The sequence below is a fragment of the Amblyomma mixtum genome, chromosome 4 (assembly GCF_055824585.1).
Source record: "Amblyomma mixtum isolate Tamu chromosome 4, ASM5582458v1, whole genome shotgun sequence".
NCBI classification, from domain to species: Eukaryota; Metazoa; Arthropoda; class Arachnida; order Ixodida; family Ixodidae; genus Amblyomma; species Amblyomma mixtum.
Window position 1 is genome coordinate 95829682 of NC_143015.1, and position 26894 is coordinate 95856575.

General features: G+C 47.0%; 1 pseudogene; it reads right to left on the bottom strand.

Moving 5' to 3' along the window:
* Positions 1–238: 238 nt before the first annotated feature.
* On the bottom strand, positions 239–21601 carry LOC149347490 (legumain pseudogene; annotated as a pseudogene).
* Between the last annotated feature and the right edge of the window lie 5293 nt (positions 21602–26894).

Genomic DNA, 26894 nt, shown 5'->3' on the forward strand with positions numbered 1-26894 from the left:
AATTTCTGAGCTTGCGCATCAGAACATTGAAAACAAAGACATATACGTCAATGCGCGCTTTATGTTCACAGGGACCAAAAAATTTAGCGTAACGCAATGTATGTGGAGTTTAAATTCGCAGATTTACGTGATTTTGCACCCCAAAAATTTCAAACAAGGCTCCACATTGTGGGGATAGGATGCAAAGTTGACGGGCTCAACACCTGTTATGTCCTCCCTGGTAGGGATCCAAAACAGGGAAGAAAGAAGTAATTTTTATTAAGTTTCCCCTTTACGCGGGCTTCTCGTGGATACAACGTAGGAGCTGGCAAAAAGCTTAAAAACAGGCACAAACATTCACGTTATTCTATACCTCTCATGGTCGGATGAGTGCAAGCAGCGTCCATAGCTCCTGTGATATTCTTCACAGAGAAACCAAACTCGCATGCGTTCACCAAGACACGGAGGTGCTGAAGCGCGTAGGGGTTATCAGAGAGGCTGAAGCACTTAACGTCGAAGTAGCTCACAGCTTCATCGTAGCAGTCCACCTTTTCTGTATTTTTCTCGGACGACAGCAGCAGCTTGGTAATATGTCCTTTGCCTCCAGCAATGAACGATGCGATCGCGGCGACCTTCCTTCCGAGGAAAGCTCTCTTATTCATTGTCTGTTGAAGCTTTCGCTGCAAAAACTTTTTTGCTCTCGGTTCTCTGGTCTTCTCAATCTTGTTGTTCAGAATAGTTATGGGCACATCAGCGTTTGATGAGGGGAAGCATGGTATTTTACGACGCGTGATTGGCTTCGGCTTTGTTCTACCTAAAAACATGCTGGCTTGAAGCTTCTCGAAGCTAGTGTCACCGTACTCCATAACATCACTCGCATTTGTTGCCTTCTTGACATGACTGAACAGGTTGAGCAGACTGGTCACTATCAAATCGCTTTCCTCCGCGTGCTCCAGCCATTTGACGCTGTACTCGTCTCCCAGGTGCGCTTTCCTGTAGCTGTCGTAGTAGCAGGAGTACGAATTCTGATGAGGCATAGCTGCCGTCATGGCGTACACTTCGAGGTGGTTGGGAAGACGGCGATCGAACAGGGACCCAGAAAGACAAGCCTCGACGTAGATGACCATCTTGCCATATCGTCCCTCTCTTCGCATTTTTCTGATCGTATTAATTAGTTGGCTTGCTTTCAAGGCGCTCCCATTTGGGAAATCGAGGACGCCGGGCCCTCCATGGCCAGAGAAAAAGATGAAGATGCGGTCGGTGCGGCCACTGGCGATGACCTTGCCGCTGCCACCTTTCACTCTCACACCTTGAAGAATTTTAAGAAAGTTGTCCGGGGTCACCAGGTCTCCCGTGTAGTCCTTAGGAACTCCTTCGTAGACGTTGGGTCCCTCGGGGTGGTTGAGAATTACCCCGGGTGTCGGGTTCTCGGGGTTGTTGGCTATGTCGTCGTACATCATGACAACAATTCGCTCATCACGCATGCCTCGCTGGCGTAGCAGCTGGTAGGCATGACATATGTCCGCTTGGTGCCGGTAGTTGACGTACGTTTTAGATCCGGCCACAAGGATTGCCCATTGTCTTGATGGAGGCTGTGGAGGGTTGGTTTTTTTGAAAATATCCACGTCCGGCACACGGGCATGTGCGACTTGGAATACCAGTAAAGAGAGCAAGAATAACGGCGCCATTGCGATGGTTGCTTCCTTTCTGAAGGCCTGTACACGTAGCCAGCCTTTTTTATGGGCTGTCGAACTTTATCGCTCTGACTGACGAGGACATAGCCCTTGTGATAATGCACCTGATGCGAGACGGTGAAAGGTTATAGCTATCTCTCGTGAGCCATAGGAAAGACTAATATTGGGCAGTGAGAACAATGTTATCATTGTCCGTGCAAGTTTCGTGACTACTGTGAGTTCGTGCCTAAAGTCCTTATTTGGCATGGCTGCACGTAATCTTCTATGAGTAGAGCAAGTTGTACAGTCTAAGCTCTGGCTACTAGCGACACTTGTGACCGCAGCGGTGGCCTAGTGGTCTGAGCATCCGCCTCGCATGCGGAAGGTGAGGGGTTCTATCCCCAGTGCCGCCGGATACCCACCGGTGATACAATGGGTACAAGCTTTCCCCTGCCTGGTGCTCGGCTTATTTAGGGTTAAATGCTTGGTAAATGGGTCCCTGACCCCACGTTAAGTAGAAAAGAATGCCTTCTGCCATGACACTATTTGGCCGCAGATGCCCTTGCGCCAAAGAAAAATGATCATCATCAACACCTGTGTTGTCCTTTTTTTACCATAAAATATCTTTGAATGAATCTGCATTTTGATGTAGTACTGATGTCCAAGTTCTAAATCCACGGAAGCATTCCTTACTCGACTCAAGTCTAATATCATTGTAGTCACAGTTTCTCTCGTCCGTCAATCTCGTGTACAAGCCAATTCACATCGTATTTAGAAACGATTTTGAATCATCTCTAATATCCGAGGAGCCCAATAGTAATAGTTGGTGACATCAAAATAGATCTTTCAAAGAGTGTGTGACGATTACATATCTTTTCTGAAGTCCTTCAATCTCAAAAATGTTATCTATTCCCCAACTACAACTACTCCTCAGTCCGCAACATTCAATGATCCCGTCTTATGTAACCGCGACGTGAAGCTGGTGTTTGTGACTTCAGTGTTATTGACCACTGTCCAACTTTTATGCTCTTGACCTGTGAAACTTTGAATGTAGACTGTCATAACCGCACTAAAGTGGTGTTTCAGGTCGACTACACATATGTTAGACATCTACTAGAAAGTTTGGTTTGCAAAATTGCTTTATGGTGACGATGCAACAGAATTAGCTGCTTTTGCAAGCACTATTTCACATAAAATTATCAATTTCATGCTACAGCACTCACAGCGCAACTATCAAAATGTCATATATCCCGGGATTGATGATGCCTCACTTGTAACGTTTAAAAAAAAACTCACACGGCCATAAACTAAAAACGCAAACACCTGCCACTTAGTACACGTTAAGTATAACAGAAATAAATCTGTGGCAATGGTGAGATAACCGAAGAAATATTATTTTACTAATCCTCTATCTCGTCATGGAAACGACTGTCAAAAAACTGGTGGAGATAATAAAAGAGGTTAAAGGAATGCGTGAAAGAAACCATCGCTCCTGAAAACCTATCATCACAAACTGCCGATCAATTTAATCAACCGTTTACATCCTTTGGGCAGAAGAGCGGCAAACCTACTTAATTTAAAGTAGTAACATCAAGCATTCGCAGTATTGTTAATCCTTTATTTGTTTTACGAACATAACAACCGTTGAAGTTTTCGAGTATTGTAGCATTCATAGGCGCGAAAAAAAAGCGGCTCGGCGAGATGGAAATCAGGCCACGAGTATTGAGAACAACATTGATTTGCGAAGTGTTGATTCATATAGAATCCTGTCATCGTTTCACAGTAACCACTTAGGTTTAAACACTGAAAAAACTAAGTATGTTGTAATGTGGCATCGTGGTCGCCCGATGAATACAATGACTTTTTGTTACAGGTATAAGTCTCTTGACTTAAGCGTGATTTTTATATCAGCTGTTATGTTATTCAGAGTGCGCTTTCCCTAAAAAGTTAAGAGTTGTATTTATTGCCTCTTACTTTAGAAGGAACAGGATCTCAATGTCTAAAAAGGTTACCATTCTCCGATCACGGCGCTTTTTGCTGCCTCATATTCATCCCTGTTACAACACTGAACCATGGGGAGTAACGCAAAAACATGTTTATTACCAATGCTGATAGTTAAGAGACGTGCTCTGCTAAGCACAGGTCTTAATCCCTCATTCCCTCTAGAAGTTTTAAGAATTACGTTTTTGAAGCTAATCACGCAATCTCGTTCATTGCATTACGCGATTAGAAAATATCTATTGTTAACAATGTCAATAATACGAACTACCCTCTGTTCCTCGTACGCTCTGTATACTTGATCCCAACACGCGGCAAGCCAGCTGATTTTAAGCATGAAGTGCTTTTAGCTCCCGTTGTCGGCAGTGTGGTGAGGTCACGCCGAGACCGAGAGCCAACATCCGGGCACTGAATTCCACTCATCCGGGCACTGAAACGAGAGCATCCGGGCACCGTACGAGATTTAACGAGACTCTCTAAGAGAGAGGGCCGCGCTTCCGCGCCGTCCCCAAGCATGGCGCGGCGGTCCCATACTCACACATGTAAAAGACCGGCCGCTGGGCCTTCAGCTCATGAAGGTTCCCCTTTTCGCAGGCAGATGTATACACGCTCGCGGAGTATTCGAACGCGCTGCATATACATTCTTGTCAGGCCTGCGTCTCGTCGTGTCCGCGTACGCTTCTGCATCGTCCTGCATTCCAATACCACCACCGTCACAGCTGCTTAAGTCGAGCAATGGAGCCTGATGGAAGGAGAGATAGGAAGCGTCTTGCGGAAAGCGATCGCTTTGCGAGTGATACGCCCCAGCAGAAGACTGCTCGCCCCTGCCGACAACGCCATGATTATGCGGCTCTCCCGAAAGCTACAAGGCCGCCACCGTTAGCGGCTGCCTACCTAAACCCGCACTATTGCAGACGATCGCTTCGACGCAACAAGAAGAGTGTGGTGTGGTGTGGTGTGGTGTGGTGTGGTGTGGTGTGGTGTGGTGTGGTGTGGTGTGGTGTGGTGTGGTGTGTTGAACACTAGACGCATTTAAAGACTTTGACTAGTAGCATCTACAACCAATGTGTTATGCCCGTAAACATTTCATGCTTACTCTACTCTCGGTTACGGGAGTTTTTTCTAACATCTGCTTTTTTATTCGTTTCCGTTAATGTTACGTTCCCATTCCCTTCAGTGCTTTCGATAGATCAATTTCAAAATGCATTCCTCAGAACCCAGCTTTTGACCTTGTTGTAAGTACAAGTAGAATACACTGGTTATATCCCGTCCTTCTGCGGCATGCTGTGGAGGTGCTGTTTACTACTGGAAAGGGCTGGGAAACGCACTCCTAGCTAATGCTATCTGCAGCCAATTCCACTCATTCATTCCGAATGTACGGCAACTACTAGGCTGAGATGTACTCATCCGTTTACTAATTCCAATGCCCCATTACCTGCAGCAAACTTATTCTGGTGGACCGGAGAGATTTCTTCACATCACTTTCTTACTGAACAGTACCGTATGGTATGGTGTTAGTGATATATTCAGTTTATTGTCAGATAACTTTATTCATAAGAAAAGTGGTAACAAGGGTAAAGCCTATATTTAAAAGCTGTAACCAGCGAAAACGCATAAATAAAAAGTAAGACAAAGTCGGCAAAAGGCAGTCAGGTAGATCATAAGACAAGGTCGGCGGAGTGTTAACTGAGCAGTAATGACCGCTGCCAGCTTCATGGAAAAATGCCGCTTTCGCGACCAATATTGTTATCTGTAACTTCTAAAACACGGCAGTATTGTTGTAGATGCTTCTGGTAAGTATGAAGCTATGTACGCCGCATATAGACCGCAAATGCATGCTCCCGACGTCACTAGTGTAGTTGGTGAGTAAATTGCACTCAAAAATATAAATAACACTGAACGTGCCTCATAGTCCCTCATAGCCTGAGTTGCTTCTGGACGTTAAACCCCAATAAACGTTGCCTTATTGCAGTAGATGACTAATTGTACAATGTGAAAATTCTTGACGTCTGCAAGAAGAAATACTTTTTTCCCTGAGGAGGCATTTTAGATATTTCCTTCAAAGAATAGCGTATGGACTGAGTTTTGTTTCGTTTTTTGGAGAGGCAGGATGTGAGCCGAACTTGGGCACAAAATGCCATTTTTGGAAACGGGCTCAGCTACTTTCCGCAGGCTACCTGCGTTCGCACTAGCGACTCGTTATTAAGGCGAAAGCTTTTAATGGGTGTCACACCTTTGGCAGCGTTTGAACTCTGGAACTAAAAAGATAGAAGAAAACGAATCGTTGCTTCAGATAGAGGCGAAAAAATGAACCCAAGAGCCAGGTTTGGAGACGGTAGAGTAATTAGTTAATTACTTCCAGTCAAAAATGTCCAAACTGCGTCGAAATAGCGTGACTTCAGTATAGCCACGGGAATGGTGTGACGTCACATCCACCGGAAGTCGTCGCGGCATAATGAAAATTGCCTCAGAATGGTCCGAAAAACGTCGGATTTGTGTCAAATTGGATGGTAAAATGTGCAACTAAGCGTAATTAACAGTTAAGATCCCCGAGAGATGTATAACTTGGGCATCGATATAGCCACGGGAGCGGTGGGACGTCGCATCCACCGGAAGTCTCCACGGCATAGTGTCCTCGGCTTTCGCCTCTCAACACTTTAGTTGCGAAAGTGTCCCGCATTTTTTTTTCCGGTGTGGTGCCCGTCTGACATGTGTGACTTCTGTCGCAGAATGTTAAGCTGCGCATGCTTGACTTACTTAAAGTATGTTTTGTCTACATACGGTTTGTCATGTGTAGTGACGTAGAAATAAATCCCGGATCCGGAAACAACAATCATGATAATAACACCGACGTAGCCATTTTCATGGAATCATGGGTAAGCTATGCCGTCGAAAACAGTGAGCTACTTCATAATGAGAAAGTGCTCAATACTCATAAACTTGATATGGAGGAGCATGGGGGCAGCAGAATGTTTGTTTTTGTAAAATCTAGTGTTCTTTCATTCTCTGTCGAAATATATGGAGCGAAGAAATACATATTTCGGATATCCTTACCTCATAACAATGTGATTACTGCTTCTGACCGCGCGCCTTATTGCGATCGTTACATTGTTGACAGAATTTATAGTGTAATTTATGACTCCGATTTTCGTTTTCCAAATGCTCAACAAGTCGTTTGCGGTGATCTGAACTTCAAAGATATTGACTGGAATAATCTGTAGGCACTTTCTCGTTGATCCAATGAATTTTTTTAAAAGACTTTCACATTTAAATTCACCCAAACTATTAGAACAGCAACCCCTGCCACCAATACTCTTCACCACATCCTCGTCTGAAACCTAGAATTCATCCAGTTATTGTCGCGTGTTGATTCCTTGAGTGATCATGAAATTTGTTTATTTTTTATATTCAAATCCCTATCAGAGAACTATTAGAAGAACAGATCTATGGCTAAAAAAAAGAGCCGAGTTCGCTAAGATAACTTTCAAGCTAAACAATTTTTTTTGTCTTTCCGGATTTTATTCGGAACGGAAAGATATCAAGTGCTGGATCCCCAGGATAGAAATTTCAAGAGGTAGGACCAGTTTTCGGCTTTCTACCGGACTTGAAAGTTATAAAGCGGGCGCCGGCCCGCTAACCCTCACGGGCCACCCAGCTCGACATCGTGAGAGCATGGGCCGCTAACCTTGTCGACGACGCCGACGCCTAGCATCGACGCCGTTTCAAAGACGGACCATATGGCGGGGCCCAGCCAAGACAACGATGTGCCAGCACAATCGTCAAACGTCCTTCTCAACGAATTCCAAGTGATGGATGAAGACGACTTCGGAGACGCCGACTTGGGAAGTGAGGACGAGATCCCGTCCGACTCCTCGTCGAAGCCAGCCGGGTACAACAACGATGCCAGCTGGGAGCTTGTACAATCCAAGCGCCAGAGAAAACTTCAAAGGCGAAAGGAACGCAAAGGCACGGGAACCGGCCCGGACGCCAATCCTCAAGACGGAAAATTACCGGGTGATGCGACCGGCTGCAACAAGTATGGATCAAGGGAGCAGAGCAGGCCTAGGCGAAGAATGCCGCCACTCCCCAGAAGCGACTACAAGATCATTATTCGACCCAAGAAAGGACTCATGGTGAAGTCCCTCACCACCCACCAAGTAGCGCGCGCAATTGTCATGGCGTGCGGCCAGCAATGTAAGGACGAGGACCTACTTGTAAGGCTTCGCACCGGATCCAATATCATTATCGTTAGCACTCCGCACGAGCAAACGGCTCAGCTAGTGCGGCACATTACCCGTCTCAAATTCGACGGAAAGCCTTATGATGTAAACGCTTACGTGGCAGCACCGGAAGACGTCCTGCGCGGCGTGATCCACGGTGTAGAGCCAGGTACCCCTCCCGAAGAACTTAAAGCACACCTACGGGTCAGAACTCAAGGAGTGACCATACTTCAGGCAAGGATGCTCGGAAAATCCAAGACGGCAGTGCTCACGTTCGACGGCCCAGTCTTGCCGAAATTCGTCATTTATTACGGAGGTGAAGTACCATGCTACCAGTACCGCCCCACTAGGCAAGTGTGTTACGTCTGCTTCCAGCAAGGACACCGTTCCGACGTGTGCCCCACACCGAACATTATTGTGTGCGGACTGTGTGGAGTTTCAAACCCGCCCGCCGACCACGAGTGCACGCCCAAGTGCATAATCTGTGGCGAGGCACACCGGACCGGATCCAAGGAGTGCCGAGAGAGATTGAAAAAAGCCAGGCCAAAACTCACAGGAGAAAGAGGACGGAGCGACCAACGCGGGCGACCACCCAAGCGATGGCTCAGCTCAGAGGGAGAGACATCGAGGAGCCGATCGAGGTCCAACTCCTTCCCGCCTCTACCACCAGCCGGCCCACAGGAGGGGGAGAAGCAAGAGAAAAAGAAAAAGAAGAAGGTTTCCCAGACAAGCGGCAGCAAGGTGAGCTGGGCTTCTACCACTGCTTCGCACTCGGTAGGAAAGGGTAGTAACATAGACAACACAAACAACAAAGACAGTCGCGTCACAGAACCGAAGGACGCGAACAGCGATGCGCTCAGGCGCGAGCTAGAACTCGCTCGAATCAAACAAAACGAGCTCGAACGCAAAGTTGAGGAACTCACAAAAACACTAAAGGACCAACAGCGGGAACTCGACACGACTAGAGCACTTCCAAAACAACAACCACAGGCATCGAATGAAGGAGACCTTGAAACACGAATGCAACAGATGATGCAGCAGATGATGCAGGATATCATGCAGCAAATCCAATCGCAAATGCAACAGATGCAAGTACAATTCCAAGGGCAGATCGCAGAGATCAGAAGCGCTTTTCGAAAACAAAAACATACCGAAAACATTAGGGAAAAAGCGTACAACCGTCCAGCGCTAACAGCTTTCGCAAGCGAACAAGGCAACAGCAGTGACGCGTAAACATGATCAATACGTATCGGCAAGAACAAGAACACTTAGATATTTGGCAATGGAACTGCAGAGGCTACCGTAAAAAGCAGGCCCTTTTAAAACAATATATAAACACACAACTGACACCTCCTGATGTAATTGCGCTCCAAGAGACTGGAATCAAGCCGACCTTACAAGGGTACGAGGTTTACGAGAGTCAAAACGAAGGTAAAGCGGCCGTCCTAGTCAGCAAAACCATTACCGCCATCAGGCACGATACCATCGCCGACACCGACATCGAGCACGCGCTTGTTGAAATTATTCCGAAAAAGCGACAGGGAAGCAGCACGTTCTTACTTAACGTGTACAGCCCGCCGAGACAAAGAAAAGCCAAACTCTTCGAACTGTTCTATGGAGCGCACAAGCTGGCCAAAAAAAATGCACTCATCATCGTAGGAGATTTCAACGCCATGGACAGGAGTTGGGGATACCAGAAACAAGACATCAAGGGAAGAACATTAGTGGAAGTAGCGGAGTACTTTGGCTGCAGTCTAATCACAGATCCTGCGACCCCCACGAGAATCGGAAATAGCGTGAGCAGGGACACATGCCCGGACCTCACCTTCGTAAGGAAGAGCAGGGAGTCACAGTGGGAAAACATGATGGAAAATCTAGGCAGCGATCACTTTATCCTCCGGACACGAATAGCATCCGACACCATAAGACGCCAGATTGGACAGGCGAAAATCACTGACTGGAACGCGTTTCGCGGGGCTTGCAACAAATCTGAAGGCGGTATCCAATCACTGGAGGAATGGAGCGGCATGCTGAGAGAAACGCGACAACGATGCACAAAAAGCCTAAGGAGAACGACAGCAACGCCTGAAGTAGACGCCCACCTCCTCAGACTATGGGAAGCGAGACGCAGTCTCACCAAAAGATGGCGGAAGCAAAAACACAACAGGAAACTAAAACTAAAGATAGCAGAAATTACGGCAAAGGCGGAAGAATATGCGATGCAACTCGCGAAACAAAATTGGGACCAACTCAGCGACTCGCTTAGGGGAACTCTAGGCACGGCCAGAACCTGGAATCTCTTAAGAGCACTAATCGATCCGACCAAAATAAAATCAGAAAACAATAAAGCCATCCACAGGTTCATCCACTCCTTCGAGGGATCAGACATCACCCTACTGGAGAAGGCACGAGAAAAATGTTTCGGCGATCACAACCCCCCGCGATACCAAGGAACGTATCGAGGAGCCGAAAACGAGAAACTCGACCGCCCCATAACTGTGGAAGAGGTTTACGCGGCCATAAGAAACACCACCAGAAACACGGCAGCCGGAGCGGACAGAATCGACAACGCCCTAATCCGCAACCTGAGCGACGACCTCATACAAGAGCTCGTCAGCTTTCTTAACAAACATTGGGAGGCGGAGACGGTTCCCGAAGATTGGAAACACGCCGAAGTAATAATGATACCTAAACCTGGTAAAAAGCTACAAATTGAAAACCTCAGGCCCATATCACTCACGTCGTGCCTTGGCAAACTTTACGAACGGGTGGTAACTTTAAGACTGCAAAATTACATGGAAGACAACGACTGTGTACCACATACCATGTTCGGCTTCAGAGCGAAGCTCTCGACGCAGGACGTTCTCCTCCAAATACAAGAAGATGTCCTGCGAAACGTACCTCGGACGGGAGAAAATGTCATAATGGCCCTGGACATCAAAGGGGCATTCGATAACGTCAGCCACGAAGCGATCCTTACGGGCCTAGACAAGCTGGATTGCGGGCGCAGAATCCACGGCTTCGTCAAAGCCTTCCTGTCCGACAGAACTGCCACCATCGGCATAGGAGACCTTCGATCGGACAAAATTCGCACTCCAAATAAGGGAACACCCCAAGGGTCAGTTATCTCCCCCTTACTTTTCAACATAGCTATGATAGGCCTAGCTCGAAAACTAGAGAACATCGAAGGCATCAGGCATGCAATGTATGCTGACGATATAACAGTCTGGACAAACACGGGTTGTCTCGGAGAGAAGGAAGAAAGGCTACAGCAAGCGGCCTCTTGTGTAGAGCAATACCTCGCAGAAAGAGGACTCGCATGCTCGACCGAGAAATCGGAACTGCTGAGAGTCTGGAGAGGCAAGCAAAACCGGACCGTCCCAACCAACGAGGACCTAAAACTCAACGTCTACCTTGACGGGACACCCATCCCCGAAAAGACAACAATAAGAATTTTAGGCATGTGGGTTCAATCCAACCAGCGCAGTACTCACACTTTTACCCTGCTCAAAGCAACAACACTACAAGTCTCACGCATGATCACCCGCATCACCAACAGGCGACATGGCATGCGTGAAGAGGACACACTCAAACTAGTCAGAAGCCTTGTAGTTAGTAGAATCACGTACAGCCTACCCTACCAGTGCCTCAACAAAAACGAAATACAACAAGCGGATGCCCTGCTACGCAAAGCGTATAAGACAGCGCTCCGACTTCCGCGCAACACGTCAACCGAAAAACTCATGGCCCTGGGATTACATAACACCTTTGAGGAGCTACGAGAGGCGCAGCTTGAGTCGCAAAAACTCAGGCTGTTGCAGACAACGACTGGAAGAGCGCTCCTGCAGAGGCTCGGATACCGCGAGCAGATGCGAGAAATGACGAGGACGGCAACGATCCCCGACGAGCTTCGCAAGACCCTCAAGGTAGCGCCAATACCAAAAAACATGGATCCCAACCTCCATCGAGGCAGAAGAGAAGCGAGGGCCGACTTCATCGAAAGAACATACGCTCCTCAAGCCACGACCGTGTATGCAGACGCGTCTTGGAGAGGAGGAGACACCAAAATCGCTGTGGCGGCGGTGGTCGATTCGTCTTTACGCGAAATGACCAGCGCGTCTCTCCGAGGCTGCACAGCTGCAGAGTCCGAGGAAGTAGCCGTTGCTCTAGCGGTGGCGGAGGGCTATAGAACCGGGCGGTCGCTAACAATACTCACCGACTCTCAAACAGCCTGCCGAAATTACATGAATGGCAGGATAGGTCGTCACGCGCTCCGTATACTCCTCGCAGCGAGCGACAGAATTAAACACCAGGAAGAACAAAGCGACAAGATCCCACACAAAATTGTGTGGGTACCGGGGCACACGGGGGTGGCAGGGAACCAAGAGGCCGACAGGATAGCTCGAGGATACATTACTTTCCGAGCATCCGATGAGCCCGCAGAACTCGCGCCAGCACCCAGGGATTACTCGGCCATACTACAAAACTACAGAGGCAGAAGATTGCGGTATCCCCCACCGCACAAATCTCTCAGCAGAGAGGAAGCTGTCACTTGGAGACAATTACAAACAGGCTCTTTCCCAAACCTACATATACTAAACAAAATGCACCCTACCATATACGCGGACAAATGTCCCTGGTGCGACGGAAAACCTACTCTCTATCACATCACATGGGCCTGCCAAAAGATAGACGTGGTCCCCAAAATACAAAACCCGAGTGCGGAGCAGTGGGAGACTCTGCTGTCCAGCGACCGCTGTGAAGACCAAGAAGGTCTGGTACAGCGAGCTCAACGGGCGGCAGTGGCCAGCGGAGCCCTGGACTGAGGGCAACCGACCACTGATTAGAGGCGGACGACTTCGACAGAGAAGACTCCTGGGGGTAAAATCAAGGAGAAAACGTGTCTGAAGATGCTCCCAAACCGCAGGAAAAAGGACTAGAGTAAAATAAAGTTTTTCCTTCCTTCCTTCCTTCCTGTCTTTCCGTCTATCGTCTTCTGAGTCATGGATCTTAAGTAGCTACTTTATAGCAGCGAAATTGCATCATTCGTAGATATGCATATTCCCCCCATAAGCATTCGCGGTGAACCCAGAAGACCATGGTGTTATAATTCGCTAAAGAGACAATAACACTGACATACCTCCACCGTGTGGATAAAAATTTCAATTTTGGCTCCTTATGGACCAGACACTTTAGATGTTTTCACGAACACAGTTTTTTTACAGCACACTAGAATAAGTTCTTTCACGGAGACGTGGCCAATTCCAACAAAATTCGCTAAAGTTTTGAATTGCCATTTCATATGCAATTACCAACTCTAAGCGAGAGAACTCATAGCGTAACTAGGAACATGTCTTATGTCCCTGAATTACCGATGACATACTTGAAATTTTGAAAAAAAGAAAAAGAAGTCACACTACCATGAACTCGAAAACAACACAACGAACACCTATTACTTACGACATACTAAAACTATAGAAACAAATCTGTGGCAATACTGAAAAAATCGAAGAAAATTTGTTACACTAATTTTGTTAGCCTCCGGAAGAAAATAAAATAGGTTATAGGTAGAGGCAGTTCCTGTTCGCAAGTTTCCAGGAACGGTGGTTTCTTCACCTATACCGTTCCTGAAAACCTATCAACAAAAACTGTCGATCAGTTTAATCAATTTTTGACAAGCTTAACACAGAACGCAGGCATATCTACTTCATTAAAATCAAGAATTTCCGCAATTACGAACCTTAAACTTGTTTTCCGAACGTAAAACCGATGAAGTTTTAGGAATTTTATCAGTTATGGGCACGAAAAATAAGGGCTGGTCCAGATTGATGCAGGTAAAGTTAATTAAGGGCAACATATATTTGCTAAATATTGCTTCAAATTGAATATTCTACAGCCCGTTATTTTTTGCTAGACACATTTATATTCTAAAAGTTCCAAAACTTTTCTCATCATATATAACTGCTGACCCAATAGCACTTCTACTTAAAGGCGAATAGCTGTAGTGAGTGTGATCAATACACTTTTTGGAAAATTATTTGCTGGTCAACTGAAAATGCTTCTTGATGTTAACAATATAATTTTTCCCCCGCAGCATGACTTTGTGTCTACATATCCACGTACAGTGGTGAGCAGCCTTGTCTAGAGCGCTCGGGCGGTGCACTTCCTTGCAAACAAATCCAGATTTTGTGGCAGCCTCTAGGGTCCAGCTGCAACGCTTGCACGGAAGTAGTGCCAGATAGCCTCGTAAAAAAAGCAGGCACGAAAACTTTGCCCTGTAATGAGGTGCTGCTCTCTAACTTCGGTTTTTGTTACCAAGTGCGCACTGCTCAAGCGCTCTAGACAAGGCTGCTCACCACTGTACACAGCTGTATCCTCTCTTACGCAACTTATTTTATACGCTCTTCATAACCATAACTTTGCACTAGACGTATTTTCGCTTGTTAAAAATGCCTTTCACAGTATTTCGCACTCTATTCTCTTAACGGAACTTGAGACGTAAGGAATAAGTAACAACAATCTTAAAATTCTTCAACGTTGCTTGTCATCACGACTGAAACAAATAGCCTTTCAACAGTTGAAATCTAAATACCAAAAAATTAATTGCGGTGTGCCAGAGAGTTCCATTCTTCGGTCTCTTTTATTATCTGTTTCTATCAAAGATATTTCGAAGGCACTGTAGTGTTCAGAGGTTATGGCGCATGCCGATGAAGATGTACTGCTATTTAACGCTGCTATAGAATTCCTTCTGATGAGAGTACGTAACTCGGTTAATCAATGAGCTCTTCAGTCGTCAGCACCTCAGCCAAATATTGCGCTTCTGCACGCAGCAGAGAACAAACAATCGGTGACGAAGTTTTGCAAGCCCTTTCATGCGACCTTTTCATGCTCGCACCCTACTTCGTCTCGTGGTACTCCACACTTTTGATCATTGACGACTATTGGTTTGATTACTTCAGACGTCACGCATTCCACCAGGAAGCTCTGGGCCGAGTTGTGGGGCTGGCAGTGGACTGTCTACCTTCGAATGCGCATAAAGTGGTGAGAGGATAGGTAAAGTTTGGAAGTTGTAGAAATTCAAATTTTGGCTACAGATAACTCAGCTGCTACAAAACACATCAAAGGAATATCTGCTTGAGGATATTCGTGAAGCAGCGCCCTTTAAGATCTCATTCATGTGGCAATTTTAATCAGAGGACCATTGAGAGGCCCTTCCAGGGCAACTTTTTTCCGGTAATCGAAATCGCTTTAAATAACGAACTGCAACTAATACTGACATTGTTTCACAATGCCCACTTAACTGTAAACACTGGAAAAACCAAGCATGTCTTTTTTTCTTCAAGATTAAATCCATTCGACTAAAAGGAAATTTTTACATCGACTGCTAGTAATGCTACTAAAGGTGTGCTTTCCCTAAATGCTTAGTGCATTTGATTGCCACTTTGGAAGGACTAGGTTCCAAGTCGTGCAAAAAGGTGCATACGGTTGTTTTGTTCTGACTAAGGAACGCCAGCGTGTCCAGCGCAGCATTCTCCGATAGCTGTACTTTTGTGTCACAGCCATCTAAGTGACTGCAGTGAATAATGGGAAGCAAATTACAAACCATGCTTATTGCCATTGATGAGAGCCCAAAAAAAGCGTTTTGCTAACCATAGGTCTTAATCCCTCTGAAAGTGCTACAAATAACTCTTTTGAACCTAGTCAAGTGATGTCGCTCAGCACCGTACGCTGTTACAAAATGTCTCTTGTTGCCAATACCATAAATGCCAACTACCCCCGGCCTCATCGTACGCTATGTATACCCGTTTGCAACTCGAGAGAAGCCAGTTGCTTTTAAAACCTCTGCTTTCGTATTCATTTCCCTTGCTGTAACGTTTTCATTACCCTCGCACTAGCAAACGATAAATTTCACAATGCAGTCCATCGAACCCAGATTTCGACTTACTTGTAAGTACCCGAAGAATAGACTGGTTATGTCATATCTCATACTGTGGCATGCCGTTGAGGCGTTGTTCGCAACTAAAAAGGTCCTCGGGAACGCACTCGTCCACCCTGATAATATGGTCGCTACTATGACGAGAGACCTACGTTTTCCTTCTATGATTTTTATATCCTACCAACTACAGTAAACGTGTTCCGGTAAACAGGACACATTTTTTTCTTATCAAGTCGCTCTTACATACTCTTGTATAGCGTTGTATTTTATCCTTGCTTACTAACTGCAATATGATGAGTTCCTCGCCGGATGCAAAAATAATAAATTAGAACTAGCTTTGTGCTCCATCTGCTTTGTGCGCTTCCTTTGTGCACAAACTCTCCTAGTGACACAGGAGCGGTTGTGTAGCTCCTGGTAGCGAAATCAGCGCTGCCCATGTTTACCCAACGGCAGCGCCACCTTATCGCCGCTCACGAAAAGTGTGCCATGGCGAAAACAATCGCGTTCTGTCCTCTTTCTTGTGTGTTGCACCACTGGGGTGGCTGAAATTGGATACTTCCGCTCAGCTATGAAAAACTGCAAATGGGAAAAGCAAGGCAAGTTCGGGCCTTATACCGGCTGCGTATATATTCGACAGGGCTGTGGCTAGAGTTCCGTCCGGACGGAACTGCATGTAGCGGTATGGTTCCGTCCAGACGGAACTGTATCTGACACCATACAGTTCCGTCCAGCATTATCTGCCACAAGAGTTATGTCAAGACGGAATTAAAGCCGGCGTTAGTGATTGGGAAACCAGTTTGATTGAAGACTTTTGTATGTCCATTTAAAAAAGTGGCAATCCTGCTCCACCTAATGTGTGGCAGGATATTCTGCTGCATCATTTTATTTTCCATGCAGTCAGTGAGAAATGGCAATAGAGCAAGTTTTGGCTTGGGTTTGTTGGTGCGTTTGCATAATGCTTGTTGACCGTTTGTTGACCGAGCACAAACAGCGACAGGGCTTCACATCACTTCGCGAAGAGTTTCTGCACTCTGCTTCTAACAGTGTCATTTTCCCGATACTGCATGCATGCACGGAAGTTACATTTTCGAGAATGCAACTAAACGCAGTACGCGGACAGATATTTTGGTGCCGTATACATGCGTAGAGAGAACATCTGGATACACCTTTGTGAACTGGTTATTCCAGAGGCAAATAAATGCTTTACGTGGGTAGAAATCACGCCTTTTGTATAGTATAGACAGTACGGATATTAGACAGTTTTAGTTTTACGTACGTAGAACCTCCACGCACGTAAACGTGAGCAGTCAACGCAGCGTACGCTCGTGTCGCTTCGTACATTTTTAGCTACACGTACGAGAAGCAAACTGTGTAGATCTGCCATAGAACCTAAAAAATGCGCTAGCTTGTTGTGCCGCGTCATCTAGTACAGATAAACAAAACTAATTTTGTTCAGTCGAGCTGCTTGGAGCGGAGCTAGGCGAAGCCACACTGCGGGCGGTAAATACTTTCCCCTTTCTTCTGACAAACGATGAGCGATTTCATTCCACCGAACTGTACGTTGCATGTTATCTTCAAAGGGATTGAATTCCTTAACGTCCCGCAGCATATTGAAATCATCGCTTTTTGAGAAGCGAAGGCGCGCTGGTGTCCCACTCATGTTGACAACGTGTGCGTATGGAGCCAAAACGTGCACCGCTTTGCTTTTCCCGCTGGCTGTGCCGAGGGTCTCGCGATATCCCGCGAGATTTTGAGTTTCGCGTGGTCTCGCGAGATCGTCGGCACACTCGTTGCTATGACGACCACAAACGCTTCTCCTTCAGGTTTAGAAGCGGCTGAAACGGATTTCTATCTGGAAAACAAGAGCTAGTTATCACCTAAAACTTCATGCGAGAGCAAGAATGGGCCAACTGAAGGCAAATACAGCAGTTTACAGCATGATACCACGTCGAGGGATTAGCGGCGAAGCTGTATTCGCTCTGAAGCGGGCGGGCAGGGCGCCGCCATCTTGCCAACGCCACGTACAGGCGCGGACAAAAGTAAACGGAGCACGCAACTGTCTTCGAATATTTTTCACGCGACACCTAAATGAAATTTCCAGCAGTGGTACCCGCATGCTGGTAGCGGACGTTGGTGGGCTTTCTTGTAGACAAACAAGGCTTCTTCATTTCCAGTCGAGAAGGCGTGATTGCACTTCGAACGCAATAGCGTGCTCCGTTTACTTATGGCAGCGCCTGTACGCAAGCAACGTGAAGACCGCAACGCAAAGATCCGAATCTCGCTTAGGTCCGTGCGACTCACGCAGACACTTCACGTTCTTCGCATGCCCACTGGTGACCCGTAAGCGCTCTACTTACGTGAAGCTTCTACGTACGTGAAACTAAAACTGTCGATTGTATGGACGGAACTCTAGCTGCAGTAAATATTCCGTGTGGACGGAACTGCAGCGGCAGCAAATGTTCCGTCTGGACGGAACGCTAGACACTCCGTTTCGACAGCCCTGAGTTGTATGTCTTCAATTCGCAGCTTTGTCTACGCTTCGTATGTTATATCACCGGAATCTTCATATCAGCACCCGTCGCTGGATGTTGTAACGCGGATAGGTTGAGCGTAGAGATTGTTGATTTTTCATGGCCCGATCCATAGTTCTAAGCGGCTTACATTCATATGAGTTACTACTTTCTGCTCTCTGGCAGACATCCCGTATCTATTGGTGAAATTTATAGGGGAATCCCCCAAGGTGGAGTAGATTTGTAATAAGGGAGTAATTACTCATTGACATCCACCTGAGCGCAGCCATACGGCTACAAAGGAAAGCTATACAGCTTTCTCAAAGCTGTATAGCTTTCCTTTGTAGCCGTAAGGCTGCCCTCAGGTGGATGCCAATGAGTAATTATTCCCTTATTATCCCATATCTGTCCGTACAATTTTTTTTTAGACTGTCTACAGGCTGTTTATAGACTTCTGTCTATAAAGTCTGCAGGCACTCTATAGACAAATCCTAGAGAAAAGTCCATAGGCAATACAAATCCTATAGACAGAGTATAGACAATCTATATATATATGGACATACAATTTTAGCAGATTTTTTTTCTATAGACAGTATATAGGCTATAGACAGACATAAAGTCTATAGACTCTCTGCTGCCAAATCCTAGAGGACAGTCTGTAGACACTGTGTAGATTTATGGACAAACACATTTAATAGACTTTTTCTATACACAATCTATAGACTATGAATAGAGAAAATGAAATATCTTTAGGAAGGCAACAGAGTCGATAAGAAAGTCAATAGAGAATCTATAGACCATTTTTGTAAGGGTAGCCAGGGGCTGTTTGCCTCAAACGACATTCATCGGTGCTCAGGGGAGAAATTCCAGGACACTTGTGTGACAAGCGGAACTGTACAAAGCATACCGACTCAGTTTTAACTCGAGAGTTGCAAATAAATTTCTTCAGTGATTCGTTTATTGCTTGTACAATGGTCATACAATTCTCAGTGAGGCGGCGCCTGTAGCCTACAGCGAGCAACGAAGCAGGCACAACGTGTTGGCATCGAAAGCTTATTAGATGATTCCCACGCGAAAGGAGACGCTCTACATTTTTGAGCTTCCTCATCAGCACTTCGACAAGCAAGACATCTACGTCAAAGCGCACGGTTTATGTCCAGAGCGACCAAAGACTTGCTTAATGCGATGTATATAAAATTTAAATTCCCTATTTGGCGTGATTTTGTACCGCAATTTGCAAACAACGGCCCTGCATGGCGGGTGTGTGGTGCAATGTTGTCGGGCCCAAAACCGCCATTGTTATCTTTGGTTCTGATCAATCCTGTACCGTACTTTGTAATGAGACGTGCTTGTTCGACGATGACATGGTTTACAATGGTCTGCCTGTGTTCATTGTATCTCTAAGTTGTAACGATGAGTTCTCCACTCTTCTAACAATACACAAGACTTCATATTTTATTTTTCAAGATTTCGCTGTGGTCGAATGAAGCATAGGCTGGATAACTCAGGATGATTATATATGTTAGGCGGAAAACTGTAATCTTCCACTAGAAAAAAAAATGCACTCCTCAATTAGTAGGCCCCTTCGAGAGGACACGTAAATGCAGTTCCGTATAAGTTTTCGCCGTATATAAACTATGCCATTTAAACAAATGGAGACCTCCACTGTAAGCCAAAAATAGAAATTTTTTGTAGAAGTCTAAAATTTATTTCCGAGTATTGGCTCCCTCGTACACGTTAGAAGCGGTTCCTGACTAATTTTTTGCAGTTTTAACAATCGACGAGACTGGCTATAAACCGGCTACACGCAGAATTCTGATTTGTGGAAAAGTAGAAATGTCTGCATCCTCTGTCGAAACTGGTATTTCTACACATTCCCGATGAGACTACATTTAAGAACTTTCAGTATAGCCATGGACTAAAAGCATCGCAACAAACCAACAATCAAAAACATAACTCGTCCCACTTGCCCTAAAATAGAAATAGGACATCGCAATTAGGTAAAATTGGCCAAAAGGAAGCATGCAGTACTGGACATTCTAGTAAGAGCGAAACCATATCTAGTATATAGAGATCCGAAACAGGGAAGACAGAAGTACTTTTATTCATTTCCCTCTTTACGCGGGTTTAGATCGTATACTGCATAGGAGCTGGCATAAATCTTGCAAATAGACAATCAAATTGACGTTATTCTATACCTCTCATGGTCGCGTGAGTGCAGGCAGCGTCCATAGCATCAGTGATATTCTTCAGAGAGAAACCAAACTCGCATGCGTTCACCAAAACGCGGACTTGCTGAAGCGCGTAGCGATTATCAGAGAGGCTGCAGCACTTAACGTCGAAGTAGCTCACAGCTTCATCGTAGCAGTCTACGCTTTCTGTATTTTTTTCGAACGACAGCAGTAATTTACTGATATGTTCTTTACCTCCGGCAATGAACGATGCGATCTCGGCGACCTTCCTTCCGAGGAAAACTCTCTTATTCATTGTCTGTTGAAGCTTTCGCTGCAAAAACTCTTTTGCTCTCGGTTCTTTGGTCTTCGAAATCTTGTTGTTCAGAATTATTATCGGCACATAAGCGTTTGATGAGGGGAAGCATGGCATTTTACGATGCATGATTTGCTTCGGAATTCCTTTTCCTAAAAACGTGCTGGCTCGAAGCTTCTCAAAGCTAGTGTCACCGTACTCCATAACGTCACTCGAATTTGTTGCCTTCTTGACATGACTGAAGAGGTTGCGCAGACTGGTCACTGTCAAATCAATTTCTTCCGCGCGCTCCAGCCACTTGACGCTGTACTCGTCGCCCAGGTGCACATCCCTGTAGCTGTCCCATTAGCAGGAGTACGAATTCTGGTAAGGCCTAGCTGCCGTCATGGCGTAGACGTCGAGGTTGTCGGGAAGATAGCGATCAAAAAGGGACCCAGAAAGGCAAGCCTCAATGTAAATGGCTATTCTGCGGTATCTTCGCGGTCTCCACATTTTTATGATCGCCTTAAGGAGTTCGCTTCTTTTCAAGGCGCCGCCGTTTGGGAAATCGAGGGGGCCAGGCCCTCCATGCCCCGAGAAAAAGATGAAGATGTAGTCGTTGCGCCCACTCGCGATAACTTTGCCGCTACCGCCGTCCACCCTCTCGCCTTGAAGAATTTTAATAAAGTTGTCCGGGGTCACCAGGTCTCCCGTGTTGTCCTTAGGAACTCCTTCGTAGACGTTGGGTCCCTCGGGGTGGTTCAGTATTACCCCAGGCGTCGGGTTCTCGCTGTGGTTGGCGATGTTGTCGTACATCATGACGACGATTCGTTCCTCTCTTAGGCCGCGGCTGCGCAGTAGCTGGTAGGCATGACAGATGTCCGCTTGATGCCGGTAGTCGTCGTATGTTTTAGATCCAGCCACAAGGATAGCCCACTGTCTTGGGGGACCGCCTCCAGGGTTTTTTTTTCGTATTGAAAATATCCACATCCAACTCACGGGCAAATGCGACTTGAACACCAGGAAAGGCAGCAAAAATAACAGTGGCATAGCGACGGTTGGTTCCGCTCTGAAGGCCTGCACGCGTAGCCAGCCTTTTTTCTGGGCCGCCCACCTTATCGCTGCAACTGTTGAGGACATATAGCACGTGCAGTGATGCACCTGATGCTAGAGAGTAAAAGGTTGGAGTTATCTTTCACGTGCCAAGGGAAAGACTAAAAAATTGGAGGCTTATCAAGGTTAAGCCCAGTGGATGCGAAGCATGTCCTTAGCGTTTGGAGGCATCTTGACCGCATACACGCCCGGCGCAAAGACGCTGGCGCGGTTGCGGGCAGAGACTGACGCGACGGCGGGCGCGCGCCGCCTCATCCCTGGGGTGACGTCACATATCACGTGATGCAGCGATGGTGGCGCGGTCGCCGCGTCGCGCGCGACGGCGCGAACCGAAGCGTGGAGGCCTCCGCCGGGCGACGTCCGACGGCGCGATATGAGGCCCCATCTGCAGCCGGTGTGACATCATCACGTGACGTCACATCATGTGATCTCACTTCAAGGTCACTGGTGGCCACCGCCGGGAGGCGACCGACGGCGCGATATGAGGCCCCATCTGCAGCCGGTGTGACGTCATCACGTGACGTCATGTCACGTGACCTACTTGAAGGTCACTTGAAGGTCAATGGTGGCCACCGCCGGGCGTCGCGCGAAGGCCCGAAACCTACGTTAATATGTTTCGCATAATATTGGATAGCTAGAACAATGCTATCGATGTCCGTGCAAGGTTCGTAGCTACCGTGAGTTGGTACCTAAAGTCTGTATTTGGCATGACTGCACGTAGGCTTCTATGAATAGTGCAAGTTGTAAGTCGACGCTCTGGCAACGAGCATCACTTGCGCTGCCGTTGTTTACCGCCTGACTTCTAGTGCAGTATTTATATCATCTTTCTTATGAAGGACCTGGGCGTCAAAGTGCTTGTCGATGCCCATCGGTGAGAGTGGGGTGTCATTGCACTGTCGCTGGCACTTCTTCCTCTTGTTACATGACCGTGCGCAGGCAAGTCCACTTGATGTCTACGTTACTCCTACGTGAACACTTAGAATTTCCCAAATTCAGCGCACAGGTGTACTGAGCCCATGTAAAATTTAAAATATTGATTGTCTTGTGTCTTCTTTTCTCCGCCTCTTGTATGCGCACACGGTACAAACTGTACAAAACCATTTTCTGTTAAGGCTATCATGGTCCGTAAAGGCAAGTAAACTCTAAACAGAAAGCAGTAAAAAGGGGGTGAGCTGTCCTCTAGTGCACATCCTTTAAAAAAGGGTGTGCACTAGGGGACTGGATACTCCCTCATTACTCCCATATAGGTGTACTCGTGTTTAAAGAGTGCAGTTCAGTGCACTCGTGACATCCTTCAGAGGGTGGCTGAACTGGCATGCGCTCGGGAGATTGTAAAATTATTGAAAGAAGCCGGCTTCTAGTAGCGCGCAGTGGACCCTCCTGCGACCGATAAGTTTAGCACTCATGCTTTCCTGAAACTTGCTGTAACGTAACATAATGAAGTTGAGATCGCTGTGCCTCAAGACTTGCCTTCATTCCGTTTAATTTCTCCTGGTCTGTGTGGACCACACAGGTGTTTCGATGAGACATTTTCTTGGTAAATTAACAACTCAAATGATAGTAACTCGTGGTCAAGGGTCGCCCCATCCTTTGTTTACGCTGAGGAAGTACTAAACTCCTTAAGGATGCATTGCCGTCACGGCAAAGACCTTGAAGCAAGAAGGCAAAGACCTCAAGAATTAGCCTGGGGATACCAGCGAACAATTTTTCCCGTCACCTGGGAACACGAGGATAGGTCAGGGCCTGTGGCGATTAACTTTATTGATTTTACGTAGAAACAATAACGGAGCGAAAACTCGGCGGCGACCGTCTGGCGTCGTTCACAAAAAAACCTGATTAGCCGGCGGGCAGTGTTGTCATCAGTGACGTTACCAGGGTGGAGAAATCCTATTGACTGTGATGTATGGCATCACCAGACTGGGAAATACCTATTTGCTGGATGGACAGGACGTTACCAAACCTGGCTTGTCGGTTTAAAGATTCCACCTGCCAGGTGCGGAAGGTGGTGTATAGGATGAGCTCGGGAAAGCAACCTGGGTCTCGTAAGCCCCAACAGTCACTTCCGGCAAAGGCAGCAAGTACTCACATCTCATTTCCATTCCTACCACATAGCGAAATTAGGTGCCCCTGTTTTTTCGGTACCGCCTTCCATCCTCTTCCCTTAAACTATTAGATGAAGATTTTCAGGGATCATCAGGCGTCCTGTCTAGTCCTTACGAACTCCCTACTAGGTCCTCGCTTTTGTAGTTGAGCACCACTCCTTTCGTAGTGTTCGAAAATGTACAGGAGATGTTGCACGTCTCAACAATGATGTGCTAATCAGAGGTACTGTGCCGTGTAGCACTCGTGACGAACGCAATGTATCTCATTCGTTTCGGCAGCTGAGTAGACGGTAAACCCTGAAACGAGAAAGGCTGTGGTCACTATTTGACCGCCTCAATTTCCTTGCGGAGGAGCGTACGTTACCGGCACTTCCGCAGCGCTCAACTCATGGTGCCGGAAGAGGTAGAAAGAGCCTGGATATGGCCATTGTTACTTCCCGCCTCGGCGTGGTTTAAAAAGGAGAGCCCATTGAAAGTTATGAGTTAAGCAATCGCGAGTCACATCGCTGCAGTGCACCGAGAAGTACTCGCGTAATAATGATTACAACACTACAGATCATTACACACAAAATTAAAGATTATAGTTACTGTAATGGAATGGTGCGCAAGCAGTACTGCTAGGGAGAGAGAGAGAGAGAAAAGGACGGAAAGGCAGGGAGGTTAACCAGGCGATGCCCAGTTGGCTACCCTACACTTGGGGAGGGGAACAAAGGGGAAAAAAGGAAAAAGAGCAGCAAGGAAATGAGTTTTCTAAGTGTCCAGCGACCACTATGTCATAGGGACAGAGGGCGCGCACTGAAAACTTAAAGATTATAGGCGGGAATGCAACCCCGAGTCCTTTAAGAAATTCAGGAGCTCTTTCACCGCTTTCCGTTGTGTGGAAAGTTGTGTCCAAGGCCCCAGAACGTTGGAGTCTGTTAAAGAACGCGAGTCCAAGCGGAGCAGAGAAGCGATTAGGAAACCGCGCTCTCGCTCAAAACGAGGGCAGTCACAGAGGAGGTGGCTGATCGTTTCGTCACAACCGCACTGGTCACACGCTGGAGAGTCAGCCATTGCGATGAGATGGGAATAGGCGTTTGTGAACGCCACTCCCAGCCACAGGCAGCACAACAGCATAGTATCACCGCGGGGGAGGCCGAATGCTATATGATGTTGGAGCAAGAGGTTGAAGTGATGCGAGGGGGGTGTCCAACCTCCAGGGGCAGACCACGACGTTACAGTCAGGTTTCGGGCGAGCAGTTGAAGGTGCCTTGCTGCGTCAGCTCTTGTCAGTGGTATACGGACAGTGTTGGTTGTATCCTGAGCCGATCGAGCAGCATCGTCAGCTAAGGCGTTGCCAACAATGCCGCTATGGCCTGGTACCCACTGGAAGATGATTTCATGATCTTGTTCGATTGCCTGGTGGTGCAGATATCGTATCTCCGCTACAAGTTGCTCATGGTCGCTATGTCTCAAGGAAGATTGAAGGCATTGTAGGGCAGCTTTTGAATCACAGAAAACAGCCCATTTTTGAGGTGATTGTTGTGAGATATATTGCACCGCCGCAAGAAGTGCGGCCAACTCTGCTCCAGTAGATTTAGTCCGATGCAAAGTTTGCTGGTGAATTTGAGTCTGTCGCGCAGGAACGACCACAGCGCAAGCAGAACTGGTAGAGGTTACTGATCCATCCGTATAGACGTGAGTACGGTCCCAATATTCGAAGTGGAGCATGGACAGTGTCAGTTGCTTAATGGCTGGCGTCGATAAATTTGACTTCTTCGCTATCCCCGGAATAGCAAGGCGCACACATGAGAGCCGCATACACCACAGAGGAGAGGGAGGTAGTGCTGCCGGGGTGAACTGTTGTGGGATCGACGACTGTTGCGTCGTTATCACCTTTGCAAATGCAGAATGTGGTCTCTGCAGTGGCAGAGGCGTAAGGTGATGCTGCGGAATCCTTGAAATATGGCGTATGTGCATTCGCAAGCAGTCTAGGACAATATAAGTAGAGATCGGGTGGTCATTGGCGAGTGCAATGCTACCCAGTGTTGATGCGCTCTGAGGGAGACCTATAGGCATGTGCGAAGGGCCTGACCCTGCACTGACTGGAGGGCACGCATGTTAGTTTTGCACGTGTTTGAGAGTACAGGTGTACTGTACCGCAAGCATCCCACAAATAGAGCTCTGTACAACTCCAGCATTGACTGGACTGACGAGCCCCATGATTTTTCACCCAGAAATCGGAGTAAATGAGCGATAGATGTTAGCTTTTTTTCAGTAGAGTGCAATGCGGGCTCCATGATAAATTGCGGTCGATCAGGATCCCTAGGAAACGATGAGATTTGCTGTAAGAAATGACTTGACCGTCGATGCGTACCGGATATGGAGTCATACATTTACGTGTAAATGCCACTAGCGTGCACTTTTCCGGTGAAACGCTGAGACCTTGCTTCTGGAGATAGGAAGAAGTGATCGATGGTGCCCGCTGAAGTCTTGCACGCACCTGGAGACGCGTCACAGAGGAGGCCAAAGTGCAGATGTCATCGGCGTACATACACACCTGGACGGGGTTGGGGAGGTTCTCAGGGAGGGCGATGAGAGTCAGATTAAACAATGTAGGGCTAAGGACACCGCCCTGGGGCACGCCACGGTAGGTGTAATGCGCAGGCGTCGGGCCATCTTCACATTGGATAAAAAATGATCTTTTGGACAGATAGCTCTCTATCCACGCAAACATCCGACCACCGATGCCCACAGTTTCCAGCGCATCAAGGATGGCCTCATGGGTCACGTTGTCGTAGGCACCTTTTAAATCCAGAAAGAGTGCCCCTGACAAACGTTTCAATCGCTTCTGTTGTTGAACCGTGGATACGAGATCAATGACGTTCTCAATAGAAGAGCAACCCCGCCTGAAGCCG